Here is a 19875-nt window from a genome sequence, read left to right as displayed (position 1 = left end):
AGATTGACTTTAAGATTTAACTTAAAATGGCGTTGTGTTTGTGTTGCATTCTAATACATAGGTAAAAATAATTTCCCCCCCTCTGATAATATCGCAAATTGCACTTTGTTTAAATGTCTAGGAAAAATTTCATTTTACCTAGGAATGATATCACGATGAAATTAGTCGAAAATTGTCACAGCCTCACCTCGTCTCCTGTGTGGCGAGGTCCTTCTCGTTCTTGTTTGTGTTAATTTCTGTTTCGGTTTCCACTCGGAAGTCATTAAAACTTATTCTAGATTCACTTCATGCTCAGATAAGCTAATCGGGACTCTATTTTCAAAATATCTTAATACATAGGTTTAAGTATAGTTTTCCGAACACTCCCTTACAAAGTTATGAAAAATATGGGTGAGGTACAGCAGTACATTGTACCCCCCCCCCCCAAGTTGGTCTGTAGTATCTCGTCTCGATCGTGTAAGTATTTCGTTTTGGAAAATTCCATTTTAAATATTCAAAAGAAAATGGGATCAGTCATATACCCTTCGAATCGACGCGACCATTTCTTTAGAAAAGTGTACCCCCCCCCCCCCTTACGCAAAGGACCATTCGTCTGCAGCGTGATTTTCTGAGAGCAAATCTGATTCCATCGTTCCACACACATTTTAAACAATTTTCATCTCCTTAAAGAGGTTTCCAAGAACTTAGGTCAATGAACTAACTATACCGCGTTTGGTAGAACCTGTCCCGGTTCCCGCGCTAGTTGCTCCCTGGCTTTTCTCGGTGCTGGGGAAAGTCAAAGCCAGGCAGCCAATTAAAATACGCAACGTCGCAACAGCGTCTACGTAAGAGCCTTTCTTCTGGCTTCCATTCGCTCCTCGCTGCCCAGCAGACGATTTTTTCCTCGTTTCTCATTGGCACCGAAACTGTGGAGCGCTCCCTAGCGCGGGTAGCGGGACAGGTTCTACCAAACGCGGTATAGTAGCGATCACAATGTATAGTGGAACTACAAGCAAAACAACCTGAGCAGACCAGCGACTCCTGTGCACCGTACTCCCGCGAGGAGGGGAGGGTAAGAGTGGACCATGCTTCCTTATGGCCCTAGCTGAGCGGAAGAAGGGAAAGCTGCGCGGGGACTTTTCGTCCCAAGGTTTTTTCCTTGTGGTCTCTCAATAGTAGAATAAGTTTAGAATGGTTTGAATTACTGTGGTAAGGAAGATAATGTTTATAAGTTATAAACAATATACACTTTTTTATTGGGCGAACTGAAAATATGTTCTTTTAACAGTAGCACCTTGCGTCTGCTGTCAAATTACCAAGGGCGGTACAGGGGGTACAACTCGATTTACGGATTTAGGGGGGTACAGTACCCCCCTTCAAAAATTTAGGGGGGTACAATGTACCCCTGTACCCCCCCCCCGTTTCTGCGCCACTGTTTGTGTGCATATGAATGCATTTGATACAGCCACTAGTATTGTTTTCAAAGTTTGGTAAATTGTCCACTAAGGATTTCACTTACGTATTTCTATTGCGTACCCTAGTCTAAATGTCACCGCACGCCACTGTAATCAAGGGATTCCGGGTTCGATACCCGGTGGAGGCACATAGTGGTTCGGATCCCACTTTAAACTGTAGGTCCAGTCCCGATCAGCCTTCCTGTGCATGAAGTGGACTTAAAACACCAAATCAAACAAACAAACAAGACATACGGTGTCGCAGGAATGCAATAATTTCGGATTGAAGCAATGTTTTTGAGGTGGTAGAATTTTTTTGGGTAAAACATTACTTACAAGCATAATTTCCCGATTGTTATCTTAGCACGCTCTGAAGTGTCAGGTGTCGCAGGTTCGAATCCTCAGCAAGAAATGGTTATTTCAATGTTCGTTGTTATTATTTTACTTACATAATTATAAAAATTAATATAATTTTATTTCAATAATTCACCATGCATCCTCATCGTCACGATTATCCTATAAAGCGAAAGCCTTAAAGGTAGCAAAGGACGTAAAATATACGAAATAGTAGTGGTGTCAGAAATGAGATTTCAGTGGATTTAGCGAAACATGGGAGTGGGAGTAGTTAGGAAACAGATGAAGACTACATCTACTCTAAATTTTAAACGAAAAGTTTCGCGATTTGGGCAAATCTGGTTTCAAAAGAACTAAGATGGCAACATTAGTAGAACTGGACTTCTTGCAGGTTCCGAAGGAAATATTGGGGAAGGGCCGATGCTGAGAGGGGAGGGGGCAAGGAGGGTGCTTCACGTGTTACAAAAGTAAACAACGGTTTGTGGGAGGGACTGTGCAGTGGGAGTTTTGTCACTGGTGTCTTTCGTCTTTATGTTGTTTTCGGGCATTGTCAATTAATTAATGAAGCTTGCTCCGAGTTCAGAGGTGGCGGGTTCATCCTATCTGGACAGTGTGTGTAATCGTGCGATAGAAGATATTTTGAAGCAATCTTTCGGTTCGTTATTTTGCAGAAAAAATCGAAATTGTGGCGAAAGGGAGGCCAAAGCCTATTTTGAACGATTTAAAAACCAAGTCGTCTGCTGGATATGACCGACATTTCAATGTTTCGTGGTATAACGACTATCTGTGGTTATGTGGATGTGTGCAGTTGTCGAAACTCTTTTGTTGGCCATGTACTCCATTTTCGGGTGAAAAAAAAAAACGTGTCGAATTCAGATGTGGATAACGTGGACCATGACCATGACGCACCCAAAAATTCAAATTCAAATGAAAAACTTCTCTTTATGACAGCATCATAGAAGTTTTTTGATTTGATTTGATTGATTTTGCTTCGCTTGTGTCACTTTTGGCTAATTTGCGAAGATGGGGATGAGTGATGATATGATTAAATTGATGAATAGACATCACAAACGCCCATGCCTAAGCTAGGTTTCGAACCCGGGATCCCAGCATCATATAACTATTTTCAAAGTCGGATTGATCTGCTCTATAAGTAGCCTTCGATGTTTCTGTAAGAATCAAATTACGTATTATTGTGTCAACAACCAATGTTTGCGATTTCACTTTAGTCCTTATGTCAACATTTTTTTTCCTGATTAATAACTTTACCAAAATCTAGTATTGAATTGCATACGTACAAGATTAATATTATATGAACTACTTGGAAGACATTGGGGGGGGAGGGCATGAGGTGGGGAGGCGCCCACTGATAACCGGTAACACTTTTAAAAATCCACGCCACGCCACTGTCGGGAAGACTTGGAAGCTCAGTAAGTGTTTTCTTCACGTTTTGTCCGAGGAAAACAAACGCCAGCGGCTCACCATTTGCTCATCATTGCTGTCACGCCACAAGAATTTGAATTTTTGGGACCAGATATTGACATGTGACGAGGAATGGGTGTTATACAGTAACCGCAAAAGAAAACATCATTGGTCGTCCCATTGTTCTGTTGCATTGACTCCCAAAGAAAACATTCATCAACAGAAGGTTCTGCTCTGTGTTTGGTGGACCAGCGCTGGTGTTGTGCACTTTGAATTGCTAGAGCATGGCAAAACCATCACATCCGAGGTGTACTCATCCCAGTTGCAAAGGGTTGCAGCAGCACTGCGTCCGAAGCAGCCAGCACTAGTCAACAGGAAAGGAGTGATCCTTCTTCAAGACAACGCTAGACCTCATACGGCGAAAGCGACCAAGGAGGTAATCAACACACTTGGTTGGGAAATTTTACCTCATCCTCCTTACTCCCAGAACATTGCCCCATCCGACTTTCACTTGTTTTTGGCCATGGATAACCATTTGCGTGAGCAACAGTTCCGAAACCGAGATGATGTCGCGCAAGTCATAGGACAATTTTTTGCTTCTAGAAACTAGAACTTTTTACAAACGCGGGATTTATAAGCTTGTATCTCGTTGGGAACATGTAATTGATGCTGAAGGAACTTATTTTGCTGAATAAAACACATTTGCCAGAAATTCCAGAGTCTTTATTTCTCACTGCAATATACGGCATGAACTTTTTTGGAAACCTGGTATATATATATATATATGAACACGCATCTGGCCCCTCCCTCAAAAAAATCCTGGGTACGGGCCTCGCCATAACCATGGTAAGGAGTTGGCACCACTGCAGTATTCCACACTTCATTGTGTTTGGACTAGCATTACGATAAATAGCACCGGATTTTGCAGATTATTTCCTTAAATGCCAAAACCTTAGCACGACAAACGTTCACGATAAAACGCTGCGCATAAGCAGCTGCTGTTCTCCATGCGAACAGCTAAGACCCGAAAAAAACTCACTCCTTGCTTATCGCCAATGCACCCGACCCGACCTTCAAAAAAGCACATCGAAGGCGCAAACTTACGTACGGTACGTTGCGTGTGCAAACTTGCCATGACAGGAAAGTTCAAACGTATCGGAAGAAGAAGGAGGGTGTTGTTCAACCTTGAAACGACCAAAGGTTCTTTTCAGGGAAATCTCTGTCAAGAGTTGCGTGATGTCCAAAAATAAAAACGTATCCTTTGGCCTTCATTTAACGCCGAACATGAAGATGTAATGACAACGGCTTTGGTTCGGAAGGGCGTCGGATTGGTTTATGGAAATGAAAGTTTGCTTGTGTTAGGAAGTACTCGGAAGAACGTAATTTAAGAGTTTCCTCTGAACCAACCCACAGTACCTAAGTCAACAATGTTAAAGTTGCTTCTTTAAATTTCAGTACTATAATTGAAAAACAGTTCCTTGTTTTGCCAGTGCAGTGACTTAATTAATTAATTGTCGTTTTCTTTCTGGTGTGGACGAGTGTCAAATAAATTACTTGTGAACAAGTGAAAATTACAGCACTTTAGGTTTTTGTTACTCACTTCCAAGAACAGAATCGTCACGTGTAACAGTCAATAATCAACTGACAGCAAAGTACTCAGTGGCGTTCCTTTGATGGGTGACGGATACCGGAATTAATATATATTTAATAATAAAAAACAGGGGTAGAATCTACCCCACATCCAAAGTTATGGTTACCAATAATTACAAACATCTTAGAAACAGGTTCTTGACTATGGAGAATACATGCACAATTAGCCCTGAACGCTTGTACAATTTGCTTCGTTTCCAAATAGACAAAATATAGCGTTGCTTCTTTGAGCACGCGGCTTATATCAACGATTGTAATTCATTCCCTGGCCACTGAATCGAAGGCAACATTTTATAGCTTCCATGTCAAGAGGGGAAAGCGTTTGTATCAAGTGTTGCCACAACCAAGACGCACAATTTCCCTATTCAAGATGCAAAATTTTCCTTTTCATCCAAATTTTTACTTCACCTTAGAAAATTCAAAGTGCGAACTAGTATCATTATTGTTAAATTGTTATTTTTATCTATTAGTATTGGCTCGTGGAAAACATTGAAATTAAGGAGAAAACAACCGATAGTGAAGATTATTCATGGTACACTTTGGATAAAATATTACGAAATATAAAAATTCATAAACATAAGGTTTATACAAGCTACGTATTACAATAATTTTAAACGTTTGATGATGACGGATAGATACTAATTGCTCTCAAGTCAAATGAGGTTTCTTTTCATAAAATTTTGTCTGAATTTCCCTTCGTGTGGCAACACTGATCTCCTCCAAGCAGCCTGTTCCAGGGCTATTTCCCGTCACGCCACAAGCAGCAGGGGTCGGGAAAGGAAGTGCAAGAACCCAGCTGTTGATTACGTAATGCTCTGTTCATGCTTCATTTCAGCTGGCTAACCACCTGCTATCAAGCCCCCCAACTGCTGTTCTTCAGTCTTTGATTCCGCACGTTCGTTACTTCATCGATGGATCCATAGCAGTCTATCTCTTTCACCACGGTGCTGATGAACGCGATGGATTTTAGGAATTGTCAGTGTCGAGACAGAACAGACAGGTTCCAGGCATTCAACAGTATGAAAAGTATACGCCATTTTCAATCGGGCCCCACTCTGTAGTTGAGCAAGAGTCAATCACAAGTAATAAAAACAAAGAAAGAAAGATAAAAATGACGAAAAGAATACATAGAGGTGTTGTATTACCAACCACGGTAATATGATATAATTAATCAGGTGGGTTCGATTTTTCTTCAAAATTATAATTTAATCCATAACTAAGAATATACATACAACATGGCTAACTCCATGCTTGACAATCCAAATCAACAAAACAATTGAACATCTATATTCAAAGATATAAAAACATCATAGATGTTTCACAATCTAGCTACTGCAACTTTCCCCTTCTTCCAAATGACAGCTGCAGCCTGTCAGGTGGTTTCCTCCTAAAAGATCGTCGTGGACTGTTCACTGCGGAGGTGGTAACAGCTTCCTCTCGCCCAGTCTGCGGTCTCTCCTCACATGCCCTGTCCTGCGCCGACACGGAACCATCAAAACTCCAAAAGTTATCTTCTCCACTGTCTGTATCCGACCTGTTAGATTTAAACTTCACTTGATGCAAGTGTACCCTTCTCGTTGTTCCACCGGCATTGACCAATAACAAGCGTCTTTCTAAATGCCCCGTAACTGTAGCTCGTACGTATTTTGGAAATCTGGATGTATAATTTCTTGTCCACACTGTACTTCCGATTGATGGTAATTCTTCGTTCTTATTGGTCTCACTTCTCACCACTTCCTTCTCCATTATTTGCGACCAGGACCAATTATAGATATTACGAGGTTGATACAACAACAACTTTGCAGGAGTCTCTCCCGTAGCATGGCAAGGTGTAAACCTGACTACTCTTAACGCACCTTCCACCGCTTCTCTGAAATCGAAACTTCTTCCTAGATGGCAATCTTCTAACCACCTCTTCTTCAAAGTACTTTTTACGTTTTGGACCCACTTTTCGGCTAAACCATTACTGATTACTGAGTGGATGATATGGTGGTGAATGAATAATTCGTATTCCTAACTTGGTGCAAAATTCTTTAAGCTTCCTTCCCGAAAATGGAGGTCCATTATCACATGCGATTACACTAGGATATCCATATCTTTCAAAACATTCTTTGAGGCAGTTTATCGTTTCTTCACTAGACGTGGTCATTAACTTTCCAAACCTCTATCCATCGTGTGCATGAATCAACTAACAATAAACATGTGCGACCAGCGAAATGGAAGAAATCCAAATGAACTCTTTGAAATGTCTTATCTGTTTGCTCCCAAGGTACATATTTATTTTGCGGAGCATTGTTCTGAAGTGCTTGACACTGTGGACAGTTAATAACTTCTCTTTCTAAGTCAATATCAATTTGCGGCCACCAATACATAGATCTCACTAATTGTTGTAATTTCCACAAACCTAGATGATTAGCGTGCAGTTTTTTCAAGACTGCATTATGCAACAATCTTGGAATAATTAACCTGTTGCCCCATATCAAACATTCCTTTACAATCACTATTTATGTCTTCTCCGAAAGAAATGTGCAAATGGTGAAGCTTGTTGATCTTTATTTAGCTTTGCTGGCCATCCTTCAGTAACATACAACTTTATCAGCTGCAATAACAAGTCTTTGGCTGTTTCTTCCTTAATGCATTGTAACAAGACTGGTTCACATTCTAAGTGAAATACGTACCCATCGCTAGAAACATCATCTTCAGGTACTTCCATTAAGGGTAATCTTGATAACAAATCTGCTACTTCCACATGCTTAGTGTACTCAATTTTAAAATCATACGTTGATAAAAGCAAAGCACATCTTTGAAGTCTACTGTTACCCGTAGAAGGAATTTTAGCTTTTTCTCCAAAAATATATTTCACAGGAAGAGAATCGCTATGTACAGTAAATGTTCTACCATACAAGTATTTGTGAAATTTCTTCACGCAATTTATAAGAGCTAAAGCTTCCCGTTCAAACTGACAATAATTCTTCTGAGCGTCAGTTAACGTTGCTGATGAACAAGCTACTGTGCGTAAATTACTTTTGTACACATTACATAATTGACAACCTATTCCTACAGGACTTGCATCTGTAATTAGTACCACTTCCAAATTCTGATCGAAAGGAAAAATGACATCTGCTCTCTTCACCATTTCCTTTACTAAGTCATATTCCTGTTGATGAACATCAGTCCATTCCCATTTATGTCCTTTCTTCAGCAATTAGTGCAAATGAGGTATACGCATTGGCAAGTTGGGTATATGCCTATGGCAAAATGAAATACCTCCCAAAAATGACTTTAGTTGACTGACATTACTAGGTATAGCACATTTTAATATTGCTTCTAAGTTCTTCACAGATGGTCTAATTCCTTCACCAGAAATGCAAAATCCTAAATACTCAACTTCCTTAGCAAAAAATTGACACTTCTTAGCATTTACCTTCACATTATATTTCTGAAGACGATCTAGTACATTCCTCACGTTATTATAACACTGTTCTAGTCCTTTACCGCAGATAATTATGTCATCTAAGTAACATTTAGCGAATGGAATTCCTGTTAAGATCTGATCCATTACATGTTGAAATATCAAAGGACTACACTGCAAACCAAAAGGTAATCTGTTGTAACCAAATAAACCAAAATTAGTATTTATTACCAAATATTACTTCGAATCTTCATCTACTTCCAACTGTAGAAATGCATTCTTCATGTCAAGAACCACATATGTATCAGAATCACCTAATGTGTTCAAAATATCATCTATTTTTGGTAATGGATAAGTTACTTTCTCAAGTAAAGTATTCAGTCCTGTCTTAAAATCAGCACATAACCTAAGATCATTTGACTTCTTGACAACTACTACCAGTGGTGATGGCCAGTTAGAATAAGTTACTTCTGACAGTATACCATTGGAAACCAATTTACTTATATCCTTTTTAACCTGTTCACTTAAACTATAAGGTACTTCATAAGCTTTCCTAAAGATTGGTGTACTGTTAGGTTTAACCGGAATCACAGCTTTAAAACATTTAATAGGCTCCTTAAGATCATCTGAAAATACTGCCTTGTACTCAGACAACAACTTATTCATCAGTACTTCCTTATTATAACAACTCTGAACTTCTATCTGCTGTAACATAAAATTTTGCCTCCAGTTAGGCCATAAAATGTCCAGCCAAGTTCTTCCTACAATCGGTTGTGGCAGATTTTGCTTACAAACAAAAACATTCATATTATATTTCTTATCTTTCCACAATACATCCAACATAACCTGACCTTCTAATGCTAATGGTCTTCCATCAGCATTTTTCAGATTGATATTTGCAGGTTGAATCTTTAAATACGGAAAAGATTGATCGAGAAATCTTTTATCAAACACACTTACAGAAGCTCCGGTATCGATCTCAAAATTAACTAATTTACCATCTCAATTCAAATCAATTGTACATTTGTCAGCATTATGCAAAGTTCCAACTACAGAGTTGAATTCAAATTGCCGTTCTTTAGTAGAACCATACTTGTACAACGGTAACTGAAAAGTGTGCAAGGGCTCGCGTGATATTAACAATTCTTGATGTTCCTTTTCTGTATTACACTCAATAGCATCTTTACATTCTTTCGAAATTACATCAAGAGACACATTACTTAAGCAACTGTTAGATTCAGCGGATTTACTTTGTAAACTTGATAAGTTTTTATCTGTCGGTTTATTACGAAATCTACAAAATTTCTGAATATGTCCAAAGATTTGATTTGATTTGATTTTAAAATTTTTGGGTGTGTCAGCACTGAGGCTATTTTGCACCCGTCACACTATACGGGGTCCAGCCCCTTACCGTTACACGTAACAACTCTAACATTGCTTAATTAAAATCATAAAAGATTAAAATGTTCTGACTTGTTAAAAGCCGAGGCTGCAAAGAACACTCAGCACAAATAAGGACAAAACACAGGACAACACAAACAAAATTATACTGGCCATTGGGCCAGTCGCCAGAGCCTCGTTAGTCTTTAGTCCAGGGTGCACTACGTGGAAGTGAGGTTGACTTTTGGGCGCCTATGTGGAAGGTACCCCTTACACCCCTATGTCCAAAGAATTCACAATAATTACATCTAACTTGCTTTAAATAACATTTACCTTTTTCATGCGTCTTTCCACATTTATAACAAATCCATTGTCTTGAAGTTCCAGGTTTCTCATTAACTCTGCTCTTTTCAGTCTGATTATTAAAGATAGTTTTCCTATTGGAGAAATCTTGGAAAGGTTTAGACTTGCTTTCATGAAGCTTATGTACATTATAATCAGTAGCAAAACCTTCATTTTGATGGAATAGCCGTACATCTTTCTCAACCATTTCCATATTCACGGCAATGTCGCAAGCTTTAAGAAAGGAAACGTCGCCTTCTGATAACAATTTCTTTCTTGTAACTTCACTGCTAACTCCAAACACCAGCTGATCTCTTAGCATATCATTTAAGAAAGCTCCAAAGTTACACTTAGTAGCTGTATGTTTAAGAGAAACTATATATTCAGACACAGGTTGACCTAACTCTTGCTTCAGAAGATGAAAACGGTATCTTTCTGCAACAACATTATGCTTCGGTTGAAAATGATTCAACAATACATCTTTTATTACTTCGTATGTTTTACTAGCAACAGAATCTGGAGTAACTAAATCCCTTAAAACATCATATAAATTTCCTCCACAGAATGCAATAAAATGACTAATTTGCTTTTCCTTTGGAATACCATTAGCATCACAAATCTGTTCAAACCGCTCCAAATACGAATCAATATTACCTTTATCCACATCGAAAGGTTCCAGAATCTGTCCTTGAATCCCATCCATAGTCGCCAAATTGTTGTATTACCAACCACGGTAATATGATATAATTAATCAGGTGGGTTCGATTTTTCTTCAAAATTATAATTTAATCCATAACTAAGAATATACATACAACATGGCTAACTCCATGCTTGACAATCCAAATCAACAAAACAATTGAACATCTATATTGAAAGATATAAAAACATCATAGATGTTTCACAATCTATCGCAAAACAGAAAATGAAAATAAAATATAGAAAAGCAGAGAAAGAAAGAAAGGAATGAATGGAGAAGGGAAAGATAGAGAGAGAGAAAACTGGGGAAAAGAGGAGAATCTATAATTTGTAACATTTTTAAGGGGCCACTCGCCTCCCACATTGGAACACGAATGATGAAAATTTTCATTCTGCCCATGGTACTTTTTTATGGGGAAAGTAAAATAAATGTTATTCGTTTTTCAAATAATTCAAAATAATGCATTGCCCTCAATAGCAAAATGTTGTTTAACCCCCTCTTGAGAAAGTTTTGGTTCACCCATGACAAAAAACAAGGTGTGATTGATTATTTTCTCTTTTTCCTTTGTCTCCTTTTCTCCCTACCTTTTCTATCTCTTTCTTTCTTGCTTGTTCTGTTTTTATATCTTTCATTCCCCCTCTCTCTCTCTTTCTATCTATTCTTTTCTTTCTTTTCCTCTCTTTATTATCCATTCTCTGTTTCTCTTTCCTCCATTTTCCACACCTTCTTTCCATAGGCGGAGTTCTGGAGGGGGCAGGGGGGCCTGGCCCCCAACTTAAAAGAAGACAAAAAAATAACACATGGTTAAGTTCAGTTACTACATTTTTGTTATTAAGCCATACAGCAAATCTTGACGTATGGCATGATGGCATGTGCGGTAATTGCGTCGCAATAGCGTGTCTTAGACGATTTGATTGATGTGTACAGTTTGATGAAAGAAAAACGTAAAATGACTTTGTGTTGAGCCAACAGTTACTGCTGAGGCATCAAAAGAACTTTTCAATTTAATTTTTCTAAAATTTCTGAAGCTTACCATAACTTTTTTTAAAGTAATACGAGTATTGTAATAAAAATTTAATGAAATGCAAAATGCAATAATCGTACTGCTTTGCTTCTTTTAAAACTGACAACCAATATACTAATTAATATTTGTTTACTTAAGCGAGGAAATTTAACATTTTCAAATCTACCTAAAAGGCCTAAAACTCAGTGTTTTTAAGTTGTTCTTTTTTAAACTTCCGAGGGAAGGCCTCCGGACCCTTTTATAGGGGATATTCAATAACCCTCAGGTACATTATATGCTTCTCCCAGAGTCTGCCCAAGAGCTCAAACTCTGCCCATGCTTCTTTCTCTCGCTCTTTCTATCCTTCTTTTCTTCCTTTTCTTTCTTGTTTTGTTTGTCTATCTCTTCCTTTTCTATTTTCTATACGGCTTACCCTTTTCTGTAGGGAAGGTGGACATGTTATTCAAGACAACCTACTAATGAAATTCTACCGCCCTATCGCTGTTCACAGAATGCTAAATATCAGTGTGCAACACTCTGCAAGACTTCAACCTCGCAACGCTCCTCGAAAAGGTTGTGTGAGTCACGCACCTAGCGAAAGACCTGAAACAAAACAATCGATAAAGAGGGAGCCACTTAGCACTTCAACTTTCGTACCTCACTTTTCACTTCTGCAGCAGTGTCATGCCACGGACACGTGTGGTGACAAATATTAAGACCCGTAACTTCCGTCGCATTTCTCTACAAGAAAACGTTCGTGACGTGAAGGCTCTATTAATATGCAAAATTTGCCATCCATCACGCCCTGATAAACGCTAGAGTGGCACATCAACCAGGGGTCGTTGTATGTTCCCCTTGCACGCAAGTTTAATACCCAACTAGCGAGAAAAAATTTGCATATCAAGAGCATATTTCTTTTCTCCTTCGGCGTTTCCTTCGTTTACCTAGCATCAATTCGTCCAAAACACCAGATAGGATCCATTTTTGCTAGAGGAAATTGTATGGTTTTTGCATAGCTGCACTGTCTCAAGGACGCGAATTAAAACCAGTAAGCAAGGACAGCTATAGGCGAAACCCGTTATTAGTGTTGCACAACGTGAGTTACGTCCCAGGCCTACTTTTAATGCAAAGATCGACAACATATTCAGAGAGACAGAAGTCACAAATTATATTTTTTTACTCCTAAAAAAAAAGAATAATGCTTTTATTTTACAAAAACTTTTTTAGGCCTAAGCCAGAATACGGATGCAGCATATACGGAAATGCTACAGAAAGAATTCTAGCTAAGATAGATAGTTTAGAAAGAAAAGTCTTGAGGAGATCATTGGGTCTCATGAATTCAGCTCCCAATGTAGGAGTTTATTTAGAATCCATAGAAAAACCTTTTAAGTATAGATGCAAATGGATTACAAATAAATTTGTTTTCAAGTGCTGGGAAACACAAGAACATCCAGTAAATAAACTTATGCAAGACCAATGAATTTTATATCAAGAGAACAAAATAAAGGGACAATATTCAACTTTCCTACAATGTAAAATATAATTTCAAGATTTATTTTCTACAATAATAACGCATAGCAAACATCCAATTTATGAAATTTCATATGATCAAATACCGGTAAGGAATGTTTCATTAACAAGTTATGCAAATATTCAATTATATTTACAAAATTGGGAGAATTATAGATTCATATACACAGATGCATCAAAAAATAAAGAAGAAGTAGGATGTGCTTTTATTGACTCTTCAAATGGAAGTATTAAAAAGTTTAGACTACCTGGAGAGTGTTCTATTTTCTCGGCAGAAGCATATGGAATATATCGTGCATTGATGTACATTAATAATATTCCAGATAAAAGGATATTAATATTAACAGATGCTAAAAGTGTTTTGTACAGTGTGCAATCTTCATATAAAAAGTTATATAAGGCATCAGCATTGGTACGTACTTTACATAATAAGATTGTCGGTAAGTTAACTTCAGAGGGAAGGACAATTCATTTTGCATATATACCAGCACATTCAGGGTTTCATTATAATGAACTGGCAGATAAAAATGCTAAAGAAGCAAGAATTATGGATCACAGAACGAATATATTATTATCATATACAGATATGTTACCAAAAGTTAAAAACAAAATTCAACAAGATTGGGAGATATGGGTCAAACAAAAATTTACATATATGGGTCATTCATATAAAAATGTACTAAATTTAAACAATAAGACTCCGTGGTTTTATACATTTAATATACCCAGAAAGTTTTTAGTTTTAATACTAAGATTGAGATCAGGTCACATACGTTTAAATCACCATTTATATAAAATTAATTTAGTAAATTCACCTATGTGCAAGTGCAATCTAGATCAGGAAGATGCTCATCATGTTATATTTCAATGTCCACTTTATACCACTCAAAGGGAGATGTTATTCAAGAATCTAATAAAGAAAGGAATACCTCTTCCAACTTCTTTATCCTGTTTAATATCGTCACCAGATGTAACAATTGTATTTATCATTTGTAGATTTTTTCATGATATTAATTTATCATGATTTCATGATAATTAGACATATGAAAATTGTAAATATTCAAAATGTGTAACTTGATATAGTCACCAGATATAACAATTGTATTTATTATCAATTTTAAATTTGTATGATAATGATGTAGATAAATTATGTATAAGAAAACTGTATATATTCAAAATTTGTAATTTGTGTAACAGTGTCATGCATGACATATTTTTAGGACACTTGGTGTAGAGCTGGTATAACAGCTAAAACCAATAAAGTATGAATGAATGAACTAAAAAACACAGCCTATAACAGAGGACAGTCCCATTGTATTATCTTGTTACTTGAAATGAAGTTTCAGATCTACAAATAATTCGAATTGACTTGGAAGTACATGAGATATGAACAGAAAAGAACACAATTTTCAGACACTATACTAAATATAGTTTCACGTATTGTTAATTTTCAATAGCAATTAGAAAACAGGCGGTTAGCTAATATTATTAATAAATAATTGCATTTACTATAAGAATGAGATACAGTAGTTGACAGTTCATGAAAATGATAAGGTGGACATAGCCAAAATATAGTGAAGATGAATTTTAAATGTCTGCAAGCATATAAATTACAAACAGCCCTTATTCATGCTCGCTAGGATGTTAGGAAGCACGTGTGCATGCGTGTATGTGTGAATGTGCGTGTGAGTGCTTGCATGCATGCTCATATTCATATGTTTCCTATCCCAGGCTAATGTGATGAGTCCCTCGCCGCTGTTTATCTGGCTTTCTAGAACAGGGAATAAACAAATACAAACGTGCACATAACATACATATACAGAACACACATACGTACATGCATGCATACATACATACAGCACAACACATACACACACTTCAAGATTTGGAAATGTAACCAACTTTTCATATTAGGTGCAGCTGCCCCCCCTCAAAATATCGGCACCTCAACTTCCCAGAGTGGTTGATTTGAGTCTTCGCCCCTTTCTACCCTAACTTTTATATTTAAAAAATGAAGAAAAAGAACGTCAAATGCAGTAATGATAGCAAAAGATAGAACTATCTAACAGCAATTCCACTCAATTTGTAATTCGTTCCTATTTATTGATCCCTGTGCATAGCACCACGCCATGAAGGCGTATATGGGGTGTGGGGGTAACGCCCCACACTTTCTTGATCCGGTCATGAGTGGGGGTGATGTGATCAGCATCACGCCCCTGACCGCCTTTACCCCCCAGGGTTTCCCCCAGGTACCCATGTTATTCGACGCTGGGTGGGCGCCGGGGCCGCTTCCAACCTTAGAAAAGTTCCCGGATTTGAACCGGCCGGGGATCGAACCCGGGACCTTGAGCATGGTAGTCAGACGCGTTACCGACTGAGCCACCGCGGCCACCCTATTTATTGATCGGTTGTTAGAATTTCAACGCATAACCTTGATGAAACGGGTCGCGTGTAAACTCGGGCAATAATCCCCCTTCGCTTCTTCCATTATTCACGTGGCGCAACCCACCAACTAACTTTTTTAAGGAGTCCGTTGATGACCCGTCACCTTGAAGTCGACGTGCTGGAAAAGTCAGGCTTCCTGCAGACGATCTGCTTTTGAACAGGAGACAGAAGTTCTTCTTGTTATGAAAATTTCATCTGTCAGTTTGATCACTTGCCCCTTCGTGTCTTTTTAGAGTTTACAATTCCTGTCAAACGATGCCTGTCTCGGATAAGAATTTTGTCACGATAACGATGAGATTTGTAGTTTTTCTTCAAATATTGTCTTTTCATGAATAAATCACTTCTATTCGTGCAGTGTTTTTATGTGTATTGGCATTCTTGTTACTTTGTGTCAGTTTTCTGCTACTTTTGGATAATCGTGGCGATGAGGATGAATGGATGGGCACTCATAAATCCGAACAATCTGCGCCCCTATCATTGGTTTCGTTATCTGACGCGCCGACGATTATGCGATGAAAGGTTATAAACAGGGTTGTTAAAGGTCCAGGAATTTTAAATGAATTCAATTCCGGTCCAGGAGAGAAAATCAGCAAACGTGAATGGGTTCTGGGCTAGAGACCTGCACAAGACCCGGAGAAAACCCGTCTGCGAGGAGGCGCGCCTACAATAATATGCAACACGCACGTCAAGCCCAGGTGTTCGAAATCGCGCAAGCGAGCTTCACGTCACAGTTGTGCACAGGCATCGATGCCTGCCAGGTTTTTCTATTACCCGGTTCTTAAGAAGACCCGTGAGACTCGATGTAGTTCTTGCAGGTAGACGGCGAGCACTACTCTCAGTGTTGCCAACGGCCATTATATTTCACTACGCATGGAAATATTTGAATTTCTGCTAGCCGCAGGTGCCTTGAGGTTGTATAGCCATTGGCGTAGCAAGGGGTGGGCGAAGTGGGCGACCACCCTGGGCCTCGCGCATGTAGGGGCCTCGTCCTATGAGGTTGATACGAAAAACGTAATAAATGGAAGTGAGAAAGATAGAAAAGGCTAATTTTTGTGGGCAATAAAATTAAAACATTTCTTTTATCTGGCTTTATATTCTAGTTTAACGTTATAATTTGAATGAATACGTCAAATCAGATGCGAGCGGGAGCTCTAAGCCTAAGGGGCCCCAAAAAGTCAAAACAATTCTCATTTCTCATGTGAAACATTAACGCAAAAATTGCTTGGACAATTTTATCCAATTGTTATTTTCTTGAATAGAAAGCGCTTTGTCTTGGCTTTTCTTCTGTCTCGTTACCTGACATAGCCTACACGATATTAATATGTTAATGATAAAGCACCTCAAACTGCAACGGAGCAAAGTATGGGGCATTTAAATGATTCCGGTGTTTTAAACTGAAGAAGGGTATGGATAATATTAGCAGTTCTTCCTTCGTTCCTACAACTTCAGATGCAGCTATTGCCCTCTGTAACGGGCACGAAGAAGATTTATCTTCAGAATATCCTGATAAAGTTTTACGTTTCAGGAATGTGCTTAAATCTGAAATCAAGTGCTTTGGCAAAGTTTCTTCTCCTTGATAGCTCTTCACTAGATTCCAGTGTTCTCTGTATCCTGTACCACCTTCTGTTTGTTTCCTACTCTTCAAGTAACAACCACGAAAAAAGAACTAACTTTCTCAAAATTGAAACTTAGGAAAAACTTCTGGAAGGTAGTGTCGAATGGTATGATTCAGCCCAAATTTACCGGACTCAGTAATCTCACTCTTGAACGAGAAAGGGCAAGATCTAATGTAAAAGTGTCATTCGCTGCGCAGAAGCCAGCTTTCTGTTAAGCAAGGTGGTTTGATTTAAATCAAAATTTAAATTGGGGAATTCTATTTTAAAAAATCACTTATTGAAATCACTTTAAAGAAAATTACAGAATAATGTACACAAGAAATTTGTAGATATCAGAATAACTTTTTGTGAAAGTATATTAATCTCGTATTCATTTAATGGTGTTTTATTATGCTCTAAGAATGGAAATAAAGGGAAAAAATATATGTCCTGATGGGGTGAAGCTCGTACGAAAATAAATGTAATATGTCAACTGAAGAAAAAACCACTTAAATTTCCCTTGATTTAAAATTCAATAATTTTATAAGCAAAAATAGCACATTTTTTAAATAATATACAAAATACTAATCATGTTAAACCGTAAATAGTGTCATTTTCATTAAACTGTAAATAAATATGGCAGCTGATATTTGGCTAACTATCATTAAAACCTCTAAAAATCGGCTACAAAGACTGCAAATATTATTTTAAGTTAAAATTATAAAGTACATCCAGAATGTATTATTTTCACTGTAAGAAAAGTTACTGAAATTATAATAGTTTCATTAACACACTTAACAAACATTTTCATATTAGGTTCATTATGTTCAGTTCCAGAAACAGAGAAATGCATATTTACATGTAATTTGTTATTTGCTTTAATCAAACTGTTCAAATATTTTACAGGGCCGTTTATCAGAAAAAGCCTTTCTATTTAAAAAAAAATGTCTATGTGTACGATGCGAAAGCAAATATAGATTTAAATAAAAAATATAAAAAAATATAAAGAAACATTATTTTTATCCACCCAGCTGTTAAGAGGGGTGGGGAAGGGGATAAGTAAGTATTTGTATTTTCTTCTTTTGAATACATAAATGTCAAAGAAAGATATGTTGTAATATGTGAAAATTCAGAGGTAGAGCATTGATTTGTATAATTATTAATGTAAGTGTAGCCACAACCAGCCATTCTAAGTAACTACATACATTTCCTGGAAGAATCTCACTGTACTTGAGGGACCCAAATTGTTTCTTGCGGACGCGTACTTTACGATTTTGTTACGCTACTGCGTCAAATATTTAATATTACAAGAACATTAAGACGTAACAACAAAATGAGATTCACAATTATTATTATCATCTAAGCCCTAAAATTCAAAGTAAACTGGTACAATTAATGTGCAACAAAGTCAAAATTTCTAATTAACAGAGTCAAATTAGCTGTATCAATTGATTACACCAAAGATTTCACACTTATGGGGCAAATGACTATCGTTTTATAATTTGTTGATGTTGAAACCGATTGTGTCGAAGAGTAGGTAGATACTTTGGGCCCCTAGACAGGATTGTGGTTTAGCGCAGCCCCTTCCCCCCGCTCTATCAAGCACAGATATTTTATGTGCGTCCTTCGATATATTCTACTTAAGCCATGGTTTGTGACATTTACATCCTACAAATTTTGAAATGAGGAAACAAAGAACGACTCATTAAAATATATAGGTTAAATTTAAAGGTTCTTAGTTTGTATTTCTGATTTTTTTAAAGACAATTTAGCATATTTAAGGATATTTCAGTTGTCTTACTGTCTAATGAACATCTTAAAAAACGTACTATTAGAGGTAAAGGTGGTATTATGAGCCCCATTTTGTTTTGTATTTTTTAAAATTTGATTTTTATCTTTTTTGTTCAGATTCTTATGATAACTTTAACTACATTTCATAAAACTACTGTTAAAATATAAATCAATTTGAGCAACTTTAAGGATATGAAAAAAAAATACAAAACAAGTCATTTTGTGGAAAAAAGTTTTGTGCTGGTAATATGAGCCCCTAGGAAAAAAATAATAGAATAACTGGTTTAGAAAAGTGTATGAAAAATTGAATCATACAAACAACATTTTATTCATTACAAAACCTTAAAAAAGATATTATGATGTGAAATACCATAAAAGAGTTCATAACAAAATCATTGAAAAAATCATTACAAAACCAATGGAAAGTATCATTAAAAATGAATTGAAAGGGTCTTTAAGAAACCATTTAAAAAGTTTTATTTTGTTTCTTTGTAATGTCTATTTACAAAAGTCGCAAATGTAAATATCCTTCTTGCATCCAGCGCAGTCGTTGTGTGCCCACATTTTACAGATGAGACATTGCACCTACAGTTCTCCTCGGTCATCTGCCGAAAATAGACCCTCGAAGAACAGACAAACTGCTTCTTCATCACCGGGATTTTCCACTCCGATTGGTCTTTCTGAGACAGATTCCCCAGAATCGATATCTGATTTACAGGATTCCTCATCTGAATCTTGATGAAGCTTCGGTTTCACTGCATGCTTTGTTTTAGTTTGTGTTTTTTCAGTAGGCTGTTGATCATCATCAACTGATATTCCTG

This window comes from Lepisma saccharinum, chromosome 22 (assembly GCF_977018435.1).
Source record: "Lepisma saccharinum chromosome 22, izLepSacc3.1, whole genome shotgun sequence".
NCBI classification, from domain to species: Eukaryota; Metazoa; Arthropoda; class Insecta; order Zygentoma; family Lepismatidae; genus Lepisma; species Lepisma saccharinum.
This window is presented reverse-complemented; position numbering follows the sequence as displayed.